Source organism: Lepisosteus oculatus, unplaced genomic scaffold (assembly GCF_040954835.1).
Source record: "Lepisosteus oculatus isolate fLepOcu1 unplaced genomic scaffold, fLepOcu1.hap2 HAP2_SCAFFOLD_93, whole genome shotgun sequence".
NCBI lineage: Eukaryota > Metazoa > Chordata > Actinopteri > Semionotiformes > Lepisosteidae > Lepisosteus > Lepisosteus oculatus.
Window position 1 is genome coordinate 112,774 of NW_027168429.1, and position 20,126 is coordinate 132,899.

Below are 20,126 nucleotides of genomic sequence, written 5' to 3' on the forward strand. Positions count from 1 at the left end.
TTAGATTGAAATGGGACCTTTGAGACAGGCCTGTAGTTGTTAAGAACTTGTGGATCCAAATTTGACTTCTTAAGGAGCGGTCTAACAACCGCTACCTTAAATTGATCAGGTACAACGCCTGACGCAAGCGATGCATTCATCATACTAATTATAGGTCCTGCCAGTCCTTCGAGGGAATCTTTGACTAGCTGAGTGGGGATGGGATCTAGCGAACAGGTGGTTGACTTTGTCTTACGTCTGTGTTTATGAGTCCACCATAAGAAGAAATCTGAACAGGAGTGGTGATCATGCGAGGTCACCATGGAGGAAACCACTGCTCTCCCCCCCAAAAAAACCACCACTGCCCCTCTCAAGTTTGCTAAAGACCACATGGATGTTCCACAGCAACTCCTGGAACAATGTTCTGTGGACAGACGTGACAAAAGTTGAACTTGTTGGTAAATGTGCACAGCGTTATGTTTGGAGATAACAAAACACTGCATACCAACTCCAAAACCTCATCCCACCTGGGAAGCATGGCGGAGGCTGTACGGCTTGCAATCATCGAGGGACCGATGAATTCCAAGATGTATCAGGAAAATCTACAGCAGAATGTCAGGGTGTCTGCCTGTGATCTAAAACTCGAAAGACGCTGGGTCATGCAGCATGACAAAAACAAAGGAGTACATCAACAACAGAGTGGCTGAAACAGAAGAAATTCCGTATTTTGGGATGGCCAAGTAAGAGTCCTGACCCCAATCCCATTGAAGTACTGTGGCGTGATCTGAAGCAGGCCGTTCAGCGCAAGACATCCCAAAAATATACATGACTGAAACAGTTTTTCATAGAGGAATAGGCCAAAATACCTCCTAACCGCTGCTCAGGTCTGACCAGCCGCTACAGAAAGTAGGGGTTGAGGTTTTTGTCATAAAGGAGGTTCCACTAGCTCCTTAATATAAGGGTTCACGTACTTTTTCCATCAATGACCTTGATTGTTTAAACCATTTGGTCAATAAAGAAACAGCAATGTCAAATGTTGGGCGTGTGTTGTTTGTTAAATCAGACTCTCTTTATTAATTATTATGACTTAGATAAAGATAAGATCACATGTTAGGAGCCATTCATGCAGAAATCCACATCATTCCGAAGGGCTGTTTACAAAAGTTTTTCTCCCAACTGTATGTGAGAGAAAAGCAGAGACGCTCACTGAGTAAGGTGGGGTTGCAGCTTTGCAAATCACAAGGACATTTGTACGCTCAAAATGGGACAGGAGCACCCCAGATGGGACTCGAACCCACAATTCCTGGCTTAGGAAGCCAGTGCTTTATCCATTAGGCCACTGGGGCACACTGGGGAAAGTTAGGCAGCAGAAGGTTTACTGTGACCTGAGAAGGACCGGCATCCAATCACGGTGGTACACACACACACACGCTCTCACTCATCTGAGCTACACAGCTACCAAGATGATCTCAGGTGCGCCGAGTTGGTACGGAACATATTGAACTGATCGACGGCGAATTGTCTCTCAGACAGGCTTTTCACCTCTGAGCTCCCTGACTGACAGTAATCAGCTAGGTAGTGAAACAGTCAGCTGCTTCTAAGCCTTAAACAGCTGCATCGCGGCGCTTCCACAGAGAGATGATTTGAAAGCCAAACATCGCCCATTGGGAACACCTTACTATCACTAGTTTAAGAGACTCTTAAGGTCTTGCAGAGGTGCCTGTCTAATAGCATGCGCTTTGCAAGCTATAGGTGTTTAGGCTGAGGCAGAATGCCTGTTAACAAAATGTTTTTCTAAAGGGGCCTCGCACTCTTTTCCAAGCAATGGTCACCATCCCCACCGAGTGTCACAATGTAGTCATGTCCTAGGACATCACCTGTTAGTCTCCATTTGTCTGCCACCAACACTTTAGGTTACGGGGTCACAACCGCACCCCGGAGACCAGAGGAGCCGTTGGCGTTCTGGCGGCGCAGATTGGGCTGAAGGTGGGGCGCTTGAATCTCGCTGTTGGAGGCCGTCTGAAACTGACCCAAGCCTTTCCCTTGAATTAAATGTAAATAAGAAATGAACCCCAGATGCACATGGAATCAATCACGTGTTTCCTTTGAGCCGTTTCAGAGACTGCTCCAGAGTTTACCTTGCACAGATGCGCAAAGATTAATGATGGGGGTGCACGCTTCCAGGCGTCTTACAACTGTAGGGACTGATTAGAGACAATTCGTAGCTTGTGCTCATTTCCCTCTATTCCCCGTGTTGCAGTGGTAGGATGACGTAAATTCCTGCTTCGACACGTAACGGGATTATAATCAAGTGCAGGAGCTGAGGGCTTTAGTTTTGTTTCGTTTTCCATGGCGTTCGTAAGCGCGCAAATCAAAGGCAATTCCTGCGTCTAACACGAATGTAAATGCTTTTGAAAGTGCAGTGTGGTGCAGCTTGTAAAATCCTTGTCCACATTTTTGGTTTGTTGATGTTTTTTCTGTCTGCCAAAGTTGCATTTTGACATCCGGACTGGGGGACTTTACCATTTGAACGTGAAGCCAGCCTTAAACCCTCTGAGGCGTGTCTGTCTGCCGGCACGAATCTTGGAAAGGTATTTTTTTTAACGAAGACCAACTTTAAAAAGGTTTCCGCAGCCACCTCGCAGTCCGTGTTTGATTATAGGAGGAATGCGGCGGCATTGAGCTCGCATTTGTCGTGCTCGAGTGGTTAAGGTGATGGGCTCGAAATGCGTTGGGGCTTCCCCGCGCAGGTTTGAAACCTGCCGACTCCGGCGTCTGCCGCACGTCGCCTTGTGCCTGCGCGGCAGAGGCGAAGTGCCGCTTCTCCTTTCCTGGTACTATAAAAACGCGAAATCGTTTGGACCCGCTGCCGTGAAAATCAATTCTTCAGATAACCACGCATTTTGCGTTCGCACCTCTGGTGCTCTACTTATGCCTTTGAAAACCTAATGAATAAAGCTGAAAGAACCGACACGATATGTAGGTGCTGGTAAAGCACGCAGTAAAGAACTGTTAACAGCAAGGGTTTCAGTGGGTTAACTGAGGAGAAGGCGTGATCGCTAATTGTTGACTTTTTATTTGGTGTTAGAAACACTCTTACTGTGCATGACGTGCAACAAATGTAGCCACAGAAATTGCATCACGCTTTCATGTATGCTATTGCAGACACCAACGTTGCCTAGATAGAAAACCGAGATAGCCGTGGGTTTGCTTGCTGGTCTGAAGGATCTCCCTTCGAATCTTTATCATTTGTCAATGAAAGTAAAAGGCGCTGCAATCTCATACGTTCAGAATCAAACCCGCAGCTGTTGTTCGACTTTATTTCTTGACTAATTACAACTGAGTGTCGCATGAGCAGTTACGTAAACTTGTCTGGTATATTTGAACACAAATGCCGTTCTTCAATTAAAACTAACAGTACATTGTCAGGGACATTCAGTTCTATACAAACAAGAGACAGACAAGAGAATATTTCTACCGTTCATGTGGACTACGTGTTGACTTACTGATCGGAATAATTGAAAGTTTCGGGCTCATAGCCGATGCAGTGCGTGCTAATTAGAACAGCAACGCTGAGCTCTCAGCACCGTACTGAGCCCAGGTGTTTTTCTAAAGCTGTCAGGTGCAGTTCATTTACATGAAGGAAATCTCTTACTGGGTACGATTACAATGCAGTAAGTAGCACAGACTACTTAGGGAGTAGCCCGATGCGTTTAAAAACGACCCGAGCCAGGCAGGAGTCGAACCTGCAATCTCCTGATCCGTAGTCAGACGCGTTATCCATTGCGCCACTGGCCCTGGTGTAACACTGCAGGACTGTAACCCAGTGAGATCAGCACTGCAACTAGTAAAATATTACCCCCGGTCCATTCTTTTCCAAAAGTGAGAAACACCTGTTTTCTACATCTTGTCTGTTTTAAAACCATATCTCTTTAAACCAAACCAAGAGTTTGTCTTTTGCACTGATATTCTGATTCATTTCGATTTCAAAGAAAAAAAAAACATTATCTTCCAAAGCATCATAAAATTGTCCATTCTTCCAGACTCTACTTCTCTCTTGTAGTAGTACAGCAGACCTTTCCAGGTGAGCAGATCACAGAGTCCGAAATATGCTTCCTCCATCAAGCAAAGTACCTGAACATGACTCTGTCTTCATAAAAGCGCCCCTGTAATAAAGAAATTAAATCCGAAATCAAGAGGGCAGTTGCCTACTGAAGTTCAAGAAGTCATCAATTTTAACCTAGCAACACATTAAAGGCTGCATCTATACAAGTACGATTCTAGAAATGCTCACCAGATTACGTTTTAAGAAGGAACTGCGCCTCAGGTTCCGCCGAGATCTTAACTTGGATGGCAGGATTCAGAGTCCAGAGTGTGGACTGATGGCGCACGGAGGGTCCACATACTGTGGATCCCTCAGTTTTCTTCCGCGTGTTTAAACCGCCAGCGTGTGACTCCCCTGTCCCCGTGACCTCATTGCTCTGCTCTCTCCTCTGTGCAGCCGAGCCCGATTCACGGTAAAGTGAAAAAAAAGATGCCCTCAACGTGGGATTTCCTCTGGATCGAGGATAGATGTCACCTTTTTATCGTTGAACAGGATGTATGTGATGTGGCGACTAGGTTCAATTTTGTATCCTCTTTAAAAGATTAAGGACTGGGGTGAGCGTGATTTACCACCCTTTCAGCTAAGAACCCGACATGAGCACCGTTTAAGCTGCATAGACTCGGTCGTTTAACTCTTCTCCATTAGCAGGGTTAAGGTTAAAGAAAAAAAACATTGCTGACTTCTTTTTTTTTGCCAGCCGCTAGCGCTGATTAGCAATGTTTGTATTTCATGTTTTGCAAATTCCATCAATTTTAAGAAAAACAAGTCGCGTTAAAGACAGGAAATGAATACTTGCATTTAATTAAGTCTAGCCGTAGGCGGTTATCCACTGGGATTCAGACCCAGGGCCTCCTGTTTACTAGACAGGCGCTTTAACCAACTAAGCCACAGCGCCCCGGGAGTGCTGTCCTTTTGCAGCCACTTGGACACACCACTCAGACACATCTGCATTCGGTGTGTGCTCCGCCTGCTCGCTGAGCAAGTTGCCACCTTTACATACAATAGCAACATCGACACCAAGAGAAAGGATGACAAATGGCTTTTATCTGGAACTTTTCATGTCCAAGGAGCTCAATGTGCTTTCTGTGTACAACAGGGCCACTGAACTCCACGCTGGCCACTGAACCACAGCAGTGGCTTGCTGGCTTGACATCTCCCAAGGAAAATGTTGAAATCGCGTGTGGAACAGGAAATTGACCCTCGAGTACGAGGGAAAAAAAAGAAAAAGATCATCTGGAGCATCAAAGGTGCATCATTTGGACACTTTGTGGGCTTGAAATACAAAGAAAATCATGTTCTATGGTACAAGATAAATACAAAACTTAAGCTTTTATTATAATTAGATTTGTTTATAAAGCATAAGCAATCATTTATTACATTAATATATGTAAAAATAACATTTTAGCATCATACGTTTAGTATATTTAGTCCCTAATGCTGAAAGAAATGATCATAGAACATGACTTCTAACCTTACCTGCGGTGTTTTTGATCCCTATTGCTCAATGCACAGTGAAAGCATTGCATACATGTGTCTGACAATGAGAAATGGGCCCCTGAGACAGTCATTTGCCTGTTTCACAAATGATCGTATTTTACTAGAGATTCTGTTTGGGATTCAGATGTGCATTCGGACAGCAATCCTTTTCAAGAAATGATACGTTCTGGATGAGGTCAAAGGTGCAGGAACACTGTATTTAGGATGTGTTTGCACTTATTCTGTGTCTCTAGCTTCAACACAGCGATATATGTATATGCTCACTGATTTTTTGGTACATGCCCAGGGCAATAATCATTATGAGGATTTATTTCCATATGTGCTAGAGGTAGTGTTGTGAAATTCTTCAACACACTGGATCGCAGGTTTAAACCTGCACTCTTACTCCTTAAATACCAACAAATGCAGATATGTAGCAATCATATTGTAGCTGACACTCATTTGCCTGTTTCACAAATGATCATATTTTACTAGAGATTCTGTTTGGGATACGGATGTGCATTCTGACAACAATCTCTTTCAAAAAATGATTTTACCTTATCGCAGCTTTGCCCCTCTTGCCTCTTTGGAAAATATCTCCATCTTGTGGTCGTTGTTGGTAATGTCTTCTTATGCCCTTTTTTTATTTCAATTCTTTATTAGTTGATTCTAGAATCTCTACAATAGAGCTGAAAATATCAGTTTTGTAGCAGACAATATGACATTAGTTATAGTCCAATTAAGACTTTATTACCCTGTTTGTAACATAACAAATTAAAATTGATTAAAACTAAGTTTGGAACACCAGGGAACATAAAAAATGATTTTTAGGAAAACCATGAGGTTCTCTGTGTCCGATGCCTGCAAGGGGAGAAAGCTAGAATCCTTTGCTTTTTCAAAATTTGAAAATAAACATCATATAACAACAGCTTTCATTCCTAGGAGTGAAAAATAACAATTTTTGAAGACATATTAGTTTCTAAAACACTACAATAAAGTTAAAAACATCCGTTTTATATTACTTTTAGTATTTTTAGTGAAATTAGTCATTTATTGCACTATTTTTAATATAATCTCTAATTAAAAGTGAATAGAATTAAGTTTGGAGCAACAAGGAACACAAAAAAAAAAGATTTTAAGGAAAAAAATGATGTCTTCTGTGCCAGGTGCCTGCAAGGGGAGAAAGCTAGAATCCTACCCAGGCTCCTGGAGCTCTGTCCTGGCTAAAGGAGGGTGAATCCATCCCCTTCAAAGCTCCATGAAAAAATGATCATTTAAAATTTGAAAAAAAAAACATCATATAACAACAGTTTTCATTCATAGGAGTGAAAAACAACCATTTTTGAAGACATATTAGTTTCTAAAACACTACAATAAAGTTGAAAACATCCGTTTTATATTACATTACTTTTTGTGAAATTAGTCATTTATTGCACTATTTTTAATAAAATCTCTAATTAAAAGTGATTAAAATTAAGTTTGGAACAACAAGGAACACAAAAAAAAAGATTTTAAGGAAAAAAATATTGTCTTCTGTGCCAGGTGCCTGCAAGGGGAGAAAGCTAGAATCCTACCCAGGCTCCTGGAGCTCTGTCCTAGCTAAAGGAGGGTGAATCCATCCCATTCAAAGCTCCATGAAAAAATGATATTTTTAAATTTGAAAAAAAAAAAACATTATAGAACAACATCTCTTGGTCCACAGAGTGCAAAAATCCAACTTTGAAGAAAATCCATTGACTGATCCCCGAATCCTGAAGTTTCTTCGCATGATATCGGGCTTGCAACCACTTTCTGGAAAATGATGAAAAATGCCAACAATGAAAAAAAAGTTATCAATTCTAGAGCCTAAGAGGAAACTAAGACAAATGTATATCTCCAAATAATTTTATGTGCTTCAGAAGAGCCCAGGAAAGTTTTTTGCATACATGAAACCACGCCCGTTTGCATGTAAGCAGACATGGTTGCACACACGACTGCATGAAAGCACGCGTGCATGCAAAATCATCCTGTTAAGCATTTGAAAAGCCGCACCACGGCGCACTTGAAATAGCTCTTACATTAGTGGTCGACACAGGAATCGCCTTTTTATTTACGCTCTTACCAACGCGATGGAAAGCAAAACAAAGCAAAGCAGAGCAAAACAAAACGAACAAACGCAAAACCCTCACGTCCCGCACTTGCATATAACGCCGTTACGTGCCCAAGCGGTATTGTACGTCATCCTAGCACTGCACCCCGGGGCGTACGGTATATGGGAATGAGCACACGCCACGAATCGTCTGAAATCACTCCCTACAGCTGTAAGGCGCCTTGAAGCGTGCACCCCCAACATTTTTCTTTGCGCATCTGTGAAAGGTAAACTCTTGAGCAAACTCTGAACCAGCTCTAAGGAAACTAATCCGATTAGACGTTACTTTGACTCATCCTTTAACAGTTTTCAGTCTCTGTCTTTAAACACCTTGCTCAGTCACATTCAAGCCACAAGTACTCTTCTCGGATGTTGCAAAAACAAATCCTAATGTCTTGAAAGCATTGCAGCATGTTTGTGTCCCACTTCCCGTGGCTGCAGGACGACTGACACGATCGGACAAACACAATCTGTGGCGTTTAGCGTGACATAGTCTTGCAGGCATCGTGCTGTCTTACTGCAATACTATACCACTTGAGGAAACAGTTCATCTGGCCATGAAACTCATTTGAACGTCTAGCTACAGCAACTAACAATAACATGATTTATTCAGGATGTGTGGAACCAGCACGTCCCGGAGACAGCTTCTGAAATCGTGAGCATTCTCTGGTGGTGTCCTGGAGGGCTCCCCTGGGCATGTGTTGGTGGTATAGTGGTGAGCATAGCTACCTTCCAAGCAATTGACCCGGGTTCGATTCCCGGCCAACGCAGTGGCAAGTGTTTTCAAATGCTGTCACAAGCCTTGGATTGTGACTAGCAAAGCAAAGCCTTTTGAAAGAGCTAAAGCACTGCAAAACGGAATTGAAGGAGAATCTTACAGGGGATTCTGAGCGGTGTCTAAATAAATAAATTCACAGCGTCCGCGGATGGCATTTTGCAGCTGGAAGTAGATGTCGACGCTTTTTGCACACAGCACCAAAAAAGCGTCTTTTTTGAAGGTACAGGCATTGAGCATTGGTGGTTCATTGTTAGAACTCTCGCCTGCCACGCAGGAGGCTTGGTTTCGATTCCTGGCCAATGCAGTGGCTTTTGCAGCGAACGGCTCCATCACTTGCATCCCAACTTTTGCAACTCGCAACTGAAAACCCACTGAAGCTAAGCAGGTGTGAGCCAGGTCAGTACCTGGATGAGGGTGAGCTACAGGGAAAAACAAAGCTTCCAGCTGGAAGTGGTGTTAATGGGGCCAGCGGGGAGGCGCTCACCCTGAGGTCTGTGCGGGTCCCAATCTCCCAATATAGTGACGGAGAAGCTGTGTTGTAAAAGGGCGCTGTCTTTTGGATGAGATGTAAAACCGAGGTCATAGTGCTCTGTGGTCATTAAAAATGACCACCAAAACCTTTGACAAAAGCTCTTGGTAATTGATGGTCTTCAATAATGTTTCTCCTTTAGGTACATTTAAAATCAGCTGAATAATGCTGTGAAACCATGAAACTGCATGAGAAAGCCCGTACACTGAATTACACGGCTTTCTATTCAAAGGAGGACAAAAGAAATTCCCTGAGTTCGATTTTTTGCAGCACAGAGAGGGGCACTGTCACGAGGCTGGTTAGCTCAGTTGGTTAGAGCGTGGTGCTAATAACGCCAAGGTCGCGGGTTCGAGCCCCGTACGGGCCATGTCCTTTTCTCCTCTCTTACCAAAGCTGTTAGGTTCCTTTCCGTGGTGAGATGGGTTGTCCTGCAACGCTGCCACACAGTGCCGACAGACAAGAGTGTTGCGGGAGAAGAGAAAAGTGTTTGAAGATTTAAGAGTGTCTTAGGTGGAGCCAAAATCAAGTGTCACAAATGCAAGTGGGAAGATTTCCAATGTTTAATATGGTCAAAATAAGCGGAACTTACCAGCTGGTCCGGCACAGTCTGCCATGCTTTTGTCATATACTGTAAAGTGGTGTCGAACTGGGTGTCGAACTGGAGCCTCACCATTTGCATATGTGAGGCTCCAGTTATACATCGATTGTCACATTAAATGACAAAAATGAAGAGAGTTAAAGCAGCTGGAGAGGTTTTCTTACAACTTTTGAGCTGACACAGTTTTGGAAAATGTTTCCTTCACGCTGCACTGTACAACATAGGCAGCCAAGAGTCTCCAAAACAAAACAGAATGGACAGATAGGAGAAAATTCCCACTCGTCCTGAAGTTCCCAAAATCCAGCACTGAGCGTAAACAAAGTGTCTAAGTAGCGTGGGAATGTTAAACCTAACCCTAGCTGGAGTTTGAGCAATCCAGCACTGAGAGTAAAAAGATGAGTCAAAGTAACGTCTAATCAGATTAGTTTCCTTAGAGCTGGTTCAGAGTTTGCTCAAGAGTTTACCTTTCACAGATGCGCAAAGAAGAATGTTGGGGGTGCACGCTTCAAGGCGCCTTACAGCTGTAGGGAGTGATTCGAGACGATTCGTGGCGTGTGCTCGTTCCCATATACCTTACGCCCCGGGGTGCAGTGCTAGGATGACGTACAATACCGCTTGGGCACGTAACGGCGTTATATGCAAGTGCAGGACGTGAGGGTTTTCGTTTGTTCGTTTTGTTTTGCTCTGCTTTGCTTTGTTTTGCTTTCCATCGCGTTGGTAAGAGCGTAAATAAAAAGGCGATTCCTGCGTCTACCACTAATGTAAGAGCTATTTCAAGTGCGGCGTGGTGCGGCTTTTCAAATGCTCAACAGGATGACTTCGCATGCACGTGTGCTTTCATGCAGTCGTGTGTGCAACCATGTCTGCTTATGTGCAAACGGGCGTGGTTTCATGTATGCAAAAAACTTTCCTGGGCTCTTCTGAAGCACATAAAATTATTTGGAGATATACATTTGTCTTGTTTTCCTCTTAGGCTCTAGAATTGATAACTTTTTTTTAGGATTCTAGCTTTCTCCCCTTGCAGGCATCGGGCACAGAGGACCTCATGGTTTTCCTAAAAATCTTTTTTTTTGTGTTCCTTGTTGTTCCAAACTTAATTTTAATCACTTTTAATTAGATATTTTATTAAAAATAGTGCAAAAAATGACTAATTTCACTAAAAATAATGTAATATAAAACTGATGTTTTTAACTTTATTGTAGTGTTTTAGAAACTACTATGTCTTCAAAAATGGTTATTTTTCACTCCTAGGAATGAAAGCTGTTGTTATATGATGTTTATTTTCAAATTTTGAAAAAATCAAAGGATTCTAGCTTTCTCCCCTTGCAGGCATTGGACACAGAGAACTTCATGGTTTTCCTAAAAATCATTTGTTATGTTCCCTGGTGTTCCAAACTTAGTTTTAATCAATTTTAATTTGTTATTATGTTAAAAACAGGGTAATAAGTTTCTAATTGGACTATAAATAATGTCATATTGTCTGCTATAAAACTGATGTTTTCATCTCCATTGTAGAGATTCTAGAATCAACTAATAGAGAATTAAAATAAAAAAGGGCATAAGAAGAGATTACCAACAACGACCACAAGATGGAGATGTTGTCTAGACATTACCAATAACGACCACAAGATGGAGATATTGTCCAAAGAGGCAAGAAGGGCAAAGCCGCGATAAGGAGATTGCTGTCAGAATGCACATCCGGATCCCAAACAGAATCTCTAGTAAAATATGATCATTTGTGAAACAGGCAAATGAGTGTCAGCTACAATATGATTGCTACATATCTGCATTTGTTGGTTTTTAAGGAGTAAGAGTGCAGGCGGTTTAAACCTGCGATCCAGTGTGTTGAAGTATTTCACAACACTACCCCTAGCACATCAGGAAATAAATCCTCATAATGATTATTGCCCTGGGCATGTACCAAAAAATCAGTGAGCATATACATATATCGCTGTGTTGAAGCTAGAGACACAGAATAAGTGCAAACACATCCTAAATACAGTGTTCCTGCACCTTGACCTCATCCAGAATGTATCGTTTTTTGAAAGCGATTGCTGTCAGAATGCACAACTGAATCCCAAACAGAATCTCTAGTCAAATATGATCATTTGTGAAACAGGCAAATGAGTCTCTCAGGTGCCCATTGCTCATTTTCAGACACATTTATGCAATACTTTCACCATGCGTTGAGCAATAGGGATTAAAGATACCAGAGGTAAGGTTTAAAAGTGATTCTGAGGTGCAACACATCAGCGAAACAGCTAGGCATCTGAAATGCGGGGTTTGAGAGCCCTTCAGGGAACACCGTACCCTAAAGGTACCAGAAGTCCACTAGTATAAGCATTAAGTCACTGTCAGCCCTGTTGCAATGTGATTGCTACATATCTTCATTTCTTTGGTTTTTAAGGAGTAAGAGTGCAGGGGGTCTAAATCTGCGATCCAGTGTGTTTAAGTATTTCACAACACTACCTGTAGCCCGTCTGGAAATAAATCCTCATTCTGATTATTGACCTGGGCATGTACCAATAAATCACTGAGTATATATATATATCACTGTGTTGAAGCTAGAGACCTGTATGTAATAATATGATGCTAAAATGTTATTTTCACATGTAAGAAAACCGGCTCAGGGACGCCAAATATGTAATGTTGCCATAGCAAAATTAAATGTAGTGGCTCTCTGAAGGCACCAGTTCTGTAGGGTTTGGGCATTTACTGAGACAATTATTAATTGTAGCAGTAAATCACAAAGTTGATTCTTTTGATGGCTTTAGAATCCAACCATGTGACATAACTCAAACAACGCGCACACACAGGTACTAATACACGAGGATACATTTATTAATACATAAAATATGCATGTAAACCTAACAGATCTTATCGAGAGGGTTATCAGAATACAAAAGATATATATTCAGTCAGTTACGAAGTGTTACACATATCAAGAGGACATACGTTCAGTATATCATTCATTAAGACCGTTTCGTTAATGAACTTGGTTATAACTTCTACATTAGATACTCAAACAAGTACATAACTCTTAGGAATTAAATTGATATCAACTGGTTGGGATAACAATTGAATTCTCGAGCTGTAATGCATTGAAGTTGAATACTCATCCAATCTTTGGGGATTCAGATCTTCCTGCGGGCACAAAGAAACAGTTGCAGGCTGTTGCTGTCCAATCCGCGCTCTCTGGCTCCGTGCCAGGCTGTGCTGTGTGGCTTGCGACGCTGCGCTGCTGATGCTCACTGTGGGCTTTAACTAGCAAAGTTTGTGCACAGGAGAAAAGATGACTGTGGGTCCCAGCAAGTCAGGAAGAGGACCGGTTCGTTTCTGATGAAGAGCTAGTTCTGAATAGTGATTCAGCTGTCCACAGTTCCGACCTGTTCACGAGGCCTGCTGCTGGTGCTAACCTCGGGTGGATCCTCTGGTTATTCTCTGGCAACCTCCGCTCTAGACTCTTAGAACAAAGGAAAGTTCTGGCACTCGGACACACTGGCCGTTCCGTGGTTGTCCGGGCTGAGTCTCAGGATGGTCAGGAGGCGCGCTGCGAGAATGTCCTGCCCTTGGGAGCCTTCTGCTCCTGGGCCGCCCTGCCCTGGAATTCTCCTTTGAATTCCCTTTAGAATTGTCCACAGAATCCTCTGAATCCTCCCTTCTGAATCTTACTGAATCTCACAGGCTCTCTGTGTTGCCTGTTTTTACCTGGAGGAACTTCAGCTCATTGATTGGCTGAAAGTTCCATGGGCATCAGAGTCCCACGTGGGTTACTCGGCCCTACCAGTCCCTGATTGATTGATCAAGGTGAGATATGAGTCACTTAGTCCTGACACTTAGTAATGCAGTCCAGATGTCCAACTGGCACTCCCTAGACAGATAGGCGCCAATGGATGACCATTGATCATGATAGCCAGGCTTAGCTAAGTGCATCCCCCTTTGGGAGCTGTCCTAGGACCTTAAATCACCCTGCATGAATAGTCTCTCTATGGCTGCACCACAGAGATGAACAGAGAAATGGGGCCTCATTTGGGAAGGCTCAGAACACTTAATTCTGCCTTATTAATAAGCCTCGCCGCTACACACATATATTAATATAATAAATGATTGCTTATGCTTTATAAACAAATCTAATTAAAATAAAAGCTTAAGTTTTGTATTTATCTTGTACCATAGAACATGATTTTCTTTGTATTTCAATCCCACAAAGTGTCCAAATGACGCACTACATGATATAAGGAAGATTATCACATGCATATCGGTATTATCTTTCTTACGAAAATGCATTCCTTTCATTACCTTTTACTTTTTAAAATGAACTCAAATTGTGTATAATGTAATAATTTAAGTAGAATAGATTCTAATAATATAATGATCCAGTGTGTTGCACTACTTCACTGCTTCACTGCTCTATGCCGTCTGGAAATAAATCCTCAGACTGCTTACTGCCCTGGGCATGTACCAATGAATTACAGGAGCACATCTATTTCTCACTGCGTTGAAGCAGGAGACACACAGTCTCTGCAAACACATCCTAAATACAGTGTTCCAGCACCTTTGACCTCATCCAGAACGTATCATTTCTTGAAAGGGATTGCTGTCCGAATGCACATCTGAATCCCAAACAGAATCTCTAGTAAAATACGATCATTTGTGAAACAGGCAAATGACTGTCTCAGGGGCCCATTCCTCATTGTCAGACATATGTATGCAATGCTTTCACCGTGCATTGAGCAATAGGGATTAAAAACACAGCAGGTAAGGTTAGATGTCATGTTCTATGATCATTTCTTTCAGCATTAGGGACTAAATATACTAAACGTATGATACTAAAATGTTATTTTCACATATATTAATGTGATAAATGATTGCTTATGCTTTATAAATAAATCTAATTAAAATAAAAGCTTAAGTTTTGTATTTATCTTGTCCCATAGAACATGATTTTCTTTGTATTTCAAGCCCACAAAGTGTCCTTTGATCTCTATTCTGTGGTAATCCACGATGACCCCGTTCTTCAGGTGATTCATCATGTCCTCCCTCGCCTGTTGAGAGGCCACCTGATCTCTTCTGCCGTGGCGTGCTTCATACACGCCCTCTTGAAGTGAGCAGGAAGCTGATCAAAAGTATTCAGGCACATCTTGCACACCAGGGGAATAAGACTGATTTCTTAAATTATCCTTAAAATTCTCTCTCATAGTTTGAGCATAATGATTTTATTGCATTTATATAAGAATTGCTCATTGCTCCTAAATAAATAATGGTCTCAGTCACAGACTTTCCAATAGAAGCCATTGTGGAGTTCAGCAACTGCAGGTCCTAGAAGTGGGGAAGGAATTTTAAAAGAGAAATTGAATTACAATACAGAAGGAATGGCTGAGGGTTCACTGAAATGTATAAATATACAAATTCCAAAGACTGAGTCCATATAGAAACAACTACTTTTCATTTTCAGTATAAGAAAAAAAAAACTATCTTCCAAAGCATCATAAAATTGTCCCTTCTTCCAGACCCTACTTCTCTCTTGTAGTAGTACAGCAGACCTTTCCAGGTGAGCAGATCACAGAGTCCGAAATGAGCTTCCTCCATCAAGCAAAGTACCTGAACATGACTCTGTCTTCATAAAAGCGCCCCTGTAATAAAGAAATTAAATCCAAAATCAAGAGGGCAGTTGCCTACTGAAATACAAGAAGTCATCAATTTTAACCTAGCAACACATTAAAGGCTGCATCTATACAAGTGCGATTCTAGAAATGCTCACCAGATTACGTTTTAAGAAGGAACTGCGCCTCAGGTTCCGCCGAGATCTTAACTCGGATGGCAGGATTCAGAGTCCGGAGTGTGGACTGATGGCGAACGGAGGGTCCACATACTGTGGATCCCTCAGTGATCTTCCGCGTATTCAAACCGCCAGCGTGTGACTCCCCTGTCCCTGTGACCTCATTGCTCTGCTCTCTCCTCTGTGCAGCCGAGCCCGACTCACGGTAAAGTGAAAAAAAAGATGCCCTCAACGTGAGATTTACTCTGGAGCGAGGATAGATGTTACCTTTTTATCATTTAACAGGATGTATGTGATGTGGCGACTAGGTTCAATTTTGTATCCTCTTTAAAAGATTAAGGACTGGGGTGAGCGTGATTTACCACCCTTTCAGCTAAGAACCCGACTTGCGCACCGTTTAAGCTGCATAGACTCGGTCGTTTAACTCTTCTCCGTTAGCAGGGTTAAGGTTAAAGAAAAAAAAATAGCTGACTCCTTTTTTTTGCCAGCCGCTAGCGCTGATTAGCAAGGCTTGTATTTCATGTTTTGCAAGTTGCATCCATTTTAAGAAAAACAAGTCGCGTTAAAGACAGGAAATGAATACTTGCATTTAATTAAGTTTAGCCGTAGGCTGGGATCTCCTGTTTACTAGACAGGCGCTTTAACCAACTAAGCCACGGCGCCCCGGGAGTGTTGTCCTTTTGCAGCCACTTGGACACACCACTCAGACACATCTGCATTCGGTGTGTGCTCCGCCTGCTCGCTGAGCAAGTTGCCACCTTTACATACAATAGCAACATCGACACCAAGAGAAAGGATGACAAATGGCTTTTATCTGGAACTTTTCATGTCCAAGGAGCTCAATGTGCTTTCTGTGTACAACAGGGCCACTGAACTCCACACTGGCCACTGAACCACAGCAGTGGCTTGCTGGCTTGACATCTCCCAAGGAAAATGTTGAAATCACATGTGGAACAGGAAAATGACCCTCGAGTACGTGGGGAAAAAAAGAAAAAGATCATCTGGAGCGCGCCAACCCATGTCCGGACAGCCCAGTTTCGTCGACAAGGTGGCTGAGTGGTTAAGGTGATGGACTGCTAATCCATTGTGCTCTGCAGGCATGGGTTTGAATCCCATTCTCATTGCTCTCCATGTCTGACACGTGTGCCTGTTCGACATCGGCCCTCCTGTTGTTTGCTCCGGTGCTAGAGCCGTACATTTTCTAGCAGTGGCTGAACATGGTATAGTAGGCCAACGTCGGTATCGAGCAGTGACAGTAACAGTACTTACTGCGCCCCATAAGAAATCGTTTGTCCCTGTTCAAAAGAGATTGTGCAATGTCCTGCGGCGTTCTTAAAGCAAACCTTTGACAGTTTGAAAAGAGGAATTTATTCTGCTTCCTGTGCGTGCAGTAGTTACAAAGTTGAACGTCTTTACACGATCTGCTGCAGTTTTCAGTGGGCGGGCTTTGTCAGATGGCTTGAAAAAACGCACTGTGTTTCGGCTCGGGAAACATCATGAGCAGTGTCCTGCATGTTTTCTGTGTATAGCTGTCTTTTAACGCATACAGAATTCATTCGAAATCATTGATTTCTCCAATTAACAAGGGTCCCTTTTTGAACCTGCCAGAAGCATTCTTTCAATGTAACAGATTTACTCCGGGGAAAGCCAGCATGACATTGAGAGTAGCTCAAGCTTTCAGCACCCGTATCGGACTGCGTGTATGCAGACACCGCTCAGAATCCCCTGTAAGATTCTCCCTCAATTCCGTTTTTCAGTGCTTTAGCTCTTTCAAAAGGCTTCGCTTTGCTAGTCACAATCCAAGGCTCATGACAGCATTTGAAAACATTCGCCACTGCGTTGGCCGGGAATCGAACCCGGGTCAACTGCTTGGAAGGCAGCTATGCTCACCACTATACCACCAACGCACACCCACAGGAAGCCTGCAGGACACCACCAGAGAATGCTTTTTTTAATTTTTTTTTTATTAAACAGAATTTACAAATACAAATACAACAAGAGGATCAGAGTCATGTACAAGAGAAAAAAAACGCAGCAGAAAAAAGCATTTAACTACCAGAGGTAATTAAGTAATTATGTGATCAAATTGTATATTTTACACGTATCATATTTTCCTTGCTTTAATATTTCTCAATTATTTATAAACTTTAGTTTCAACATGCATGCGTTTCCTGTAAAAAATAAAACTCAGCACACAGTTTTTCTTTTAACAACATTTCGAGTACCTCTGGCATTCATGAAAAAGACATACACAAAAGCAAATAACTAACTCTAAGACTGTCTAAACTATTGAGTTTTTCAAAGAACCAGAACTATAACAGTCCTTAACACTTAACTACACCATTCCAAACTAACACTAAAGAAACACTAGTATATACTGGTATAACAAATATAACCAAACATAATCATTAACTGAGCAGTCACTGGGAGCAAATCTCCTTCCCGTCCACAAAGGCCCTCGCTCCCACAAAGTAGGCTCTCCTCCCCTCTCTTCTGGCAGCTTCAACCTGGGGCCACAGCTGGTTCCTGGTGCTCCTGTCCGCGGCAGACAGGTCCTCTGCAAACCTCAGTTTGTTCCCATTCAAATACTCATTCCCCCTCGCCGCTCGCCACAGCATGTCCCTCGCCGTCCTCTTGGTGAACTGTATTATAATCGATCTGGGGCGCACTTGCCCAGACATGTTCGCTCTCCCGAGCCTGTGAACAAAGTCAATGGCCGATATTACGTCCTCCTGGTCCGGCAGGGTCCTTTTACAGATACCCTTCACTGTTGCAACAAGGTCCTTATCACGTTCCTCTTTAACTCCAAATAATTTTAAATTCCATCATCTACGGTATCTATCTACATCGTTCACTTTCAATTCAAGTTCTTTAATATGCTTTTCTTGTTTGGTATTTACTTGTTTAAGAACTTTTACTTCACTCTTTAAGTCTTCAACCTCTTTAAACACACAGTCCATGGACTTTTTAAGACTTTCGATTGCGACTGTATTAGATCGAATCATTTCCTTCAGCTCACCCAAGCTCTGTGCCATCATGTTGAAGATGTTGGTCTGGAGCTCCTCCAGCGTCAGGTCGCCCCTTCCTCTCTTGGCTGCCGGGGTTTTCACAGGTGTGCTGGGCAGGGACTCCGGCTCTTCCTCTGGCAGCTGAGTCTCACTTGGGCTGCGAACGCTCGCGTACGAGCGCATCTCCAGCACTCTTTCCACGTCCCCTCCAGCTGCTTCACTTTTCCCTTTAGTTGCCATCAATTTTCTTGTAGTGCTATACATATACGATTGAGGTTTCTTAGACTTCTCCTTCGAAGACCCAGCACTCTCTTTTCTTTTCCCAGTGTTACTCATATCGAAATTCTTAAACCTAAAAAAAATCGTTTTTTTTTCTTTCAATTATAACTGAAGTTTAAACAAGTAGTGTTAAGTCCTTATTTTTCTGTAGTCAAAAAAAGCAAAAATTAACATTCAGGTCATGAAAAACTCAAAAAAAAATCCTCAACCACTAAACTTTACCTCCCACCTGAGCGCCATCTTGAACGCCCCTACCACCAGAGAATGCTCACGATTTCGGAAGCTGTCTCCGGGACGTGCTGATTCCACACATCCTTAATAAATCATGATATTGTTAGTTGCTGTAGCTAGACGTTCAAATGAGTTTCATGGCCAGATGGACTGTTTCCTCCAGCGGTATAGTATTGCAGTGAGACAGCACGATGCCTGCAAGACTATGTCACGCTAAACGCCACAGATTGTGTTTGTCCGTTCATGTCAGTCATCCTGCAGCCACGGGAAGTGGGACACAAACATGCCGCAATGCTTTCAAGACGTTAGGATTTGTTTGTGCAACATCCGAGAAGAGTACTTGTGGCTTGAATGTGAACTGTACGTGCCCGCCCCCTTTCCTCTGTAGTGCATGAGTTCCTCCCAGCATGCCCTTCGTCATTGTTCTGTCATCTTGTATTTAAAGGGTTGTATTTCTGCTGCTGAAAAGAATCAACGGCTTTCTTTGTTCCCAACGGAGCCCTTGTCTGTCATGAAATTCTTCAAAACCTCAAGCTAGAAGAAGACGACAAATATGAAGCGTTACAGCAACGACATGCCATGAGACAATTGCTAACGATTTCCATAGGATCCCCGCGGTTGCCTGGCAACCGTCAGCTTTGCGCAGTGGCAGTATCGTAGCCTGTGAGGTTTAGCCGAGGCGGGATTATTGCTAGTTGAAAACTTTTCCCAATACCCCGCTTCCGCCGGTTTGCAATACAATCGGCGAAAGCAATTTTTGACAGTCTCGTTAGAGACTGAGCAAGGTGTTTAAAGACAGATTTGGTCATGGTGACATCATGGTAGAAAGAAGCGAGCTTGTTCCCAGTGGGCATTGATTCGTCGAATATACGTATATTTACGGTGAAATTACGGCTATACGTATATATACGTCGCCTCGAAGTATAATCAACGTCGAATTGCAACCGTAAAATTGAAGACATTAACAAACGCATATATAACGTCGAAAACACATCTAACACAGTGCCTGAGGCTTTTTACTGTATGTATCGTGTGTGCCGCAACTAGGAGTATACGGCACTCTGCACAGTGTACGAAGTAAATTATTTTCGCAGCAATTAATTTACACGTGTATAATAAATATAGTAAATATAATAAATTAATTACTGCGAAAATAATTTACTTCGTACACTGTGCAGAGTGCCGTATACTCCTAGTTGCGGCACACACGATACATACAGTAAAAAGCCTCAGGCA

The 20,126-nt window shown here is 42.7% G+C and overlaps 4 non-coding genes across 4 annotated transcripts; 2 read left to right on the forward strand and 2 right to left on the reverse strand.

Annotated features, from left to right (window-relative positions):
- Positions 1-3,704: 3,704 nt before the first annotated feature.
- trnar-acg (transfer RNA arginine (anticodon ACG)) lies at positions 3,705-3,777 on the reverse strand. Its single transcript has one exon. It is a non-coding gene; the product is annotated as a tRNA-Arg (tRNA).
- Positions 3,778-9,288: 5,511 nt separating this feature from the next.
- On the forward strand, positions 9,289-9,362 carry trnai-aau (transfer RNA isoleucine (anticodon AAU)). Its single transcript has one exon. It is a non-coding gene; the product is annotated as a tRNA-Ile (tRNA).
- A 7,845-nt stretch (positions 9,363-17,207) lies between these two features.
- Positions 17,208-17,279, reverse strand: trnag-ucc (transfer RNA glycine (anticodon UCC)). The gene has a single exon. It is a non-coding gene; the product is annotated as a tRNA-Gly (tRNA).
- A 2,245-nt stretch (positions 17,280-19,524) lies between these two features.
- Positions 19,525-19,666, forward strand: LOC138236662 (U4 spliceosomal RNA). The gene has a single exon (XR_011188735.1). It is a non-coding gene; the product is annotated as a U4 spliceosomal RNA (small nuclear RNA).
- The last annotated feature ends 460 nt before the right edge of the window (positions 19,667-20,126 follow it).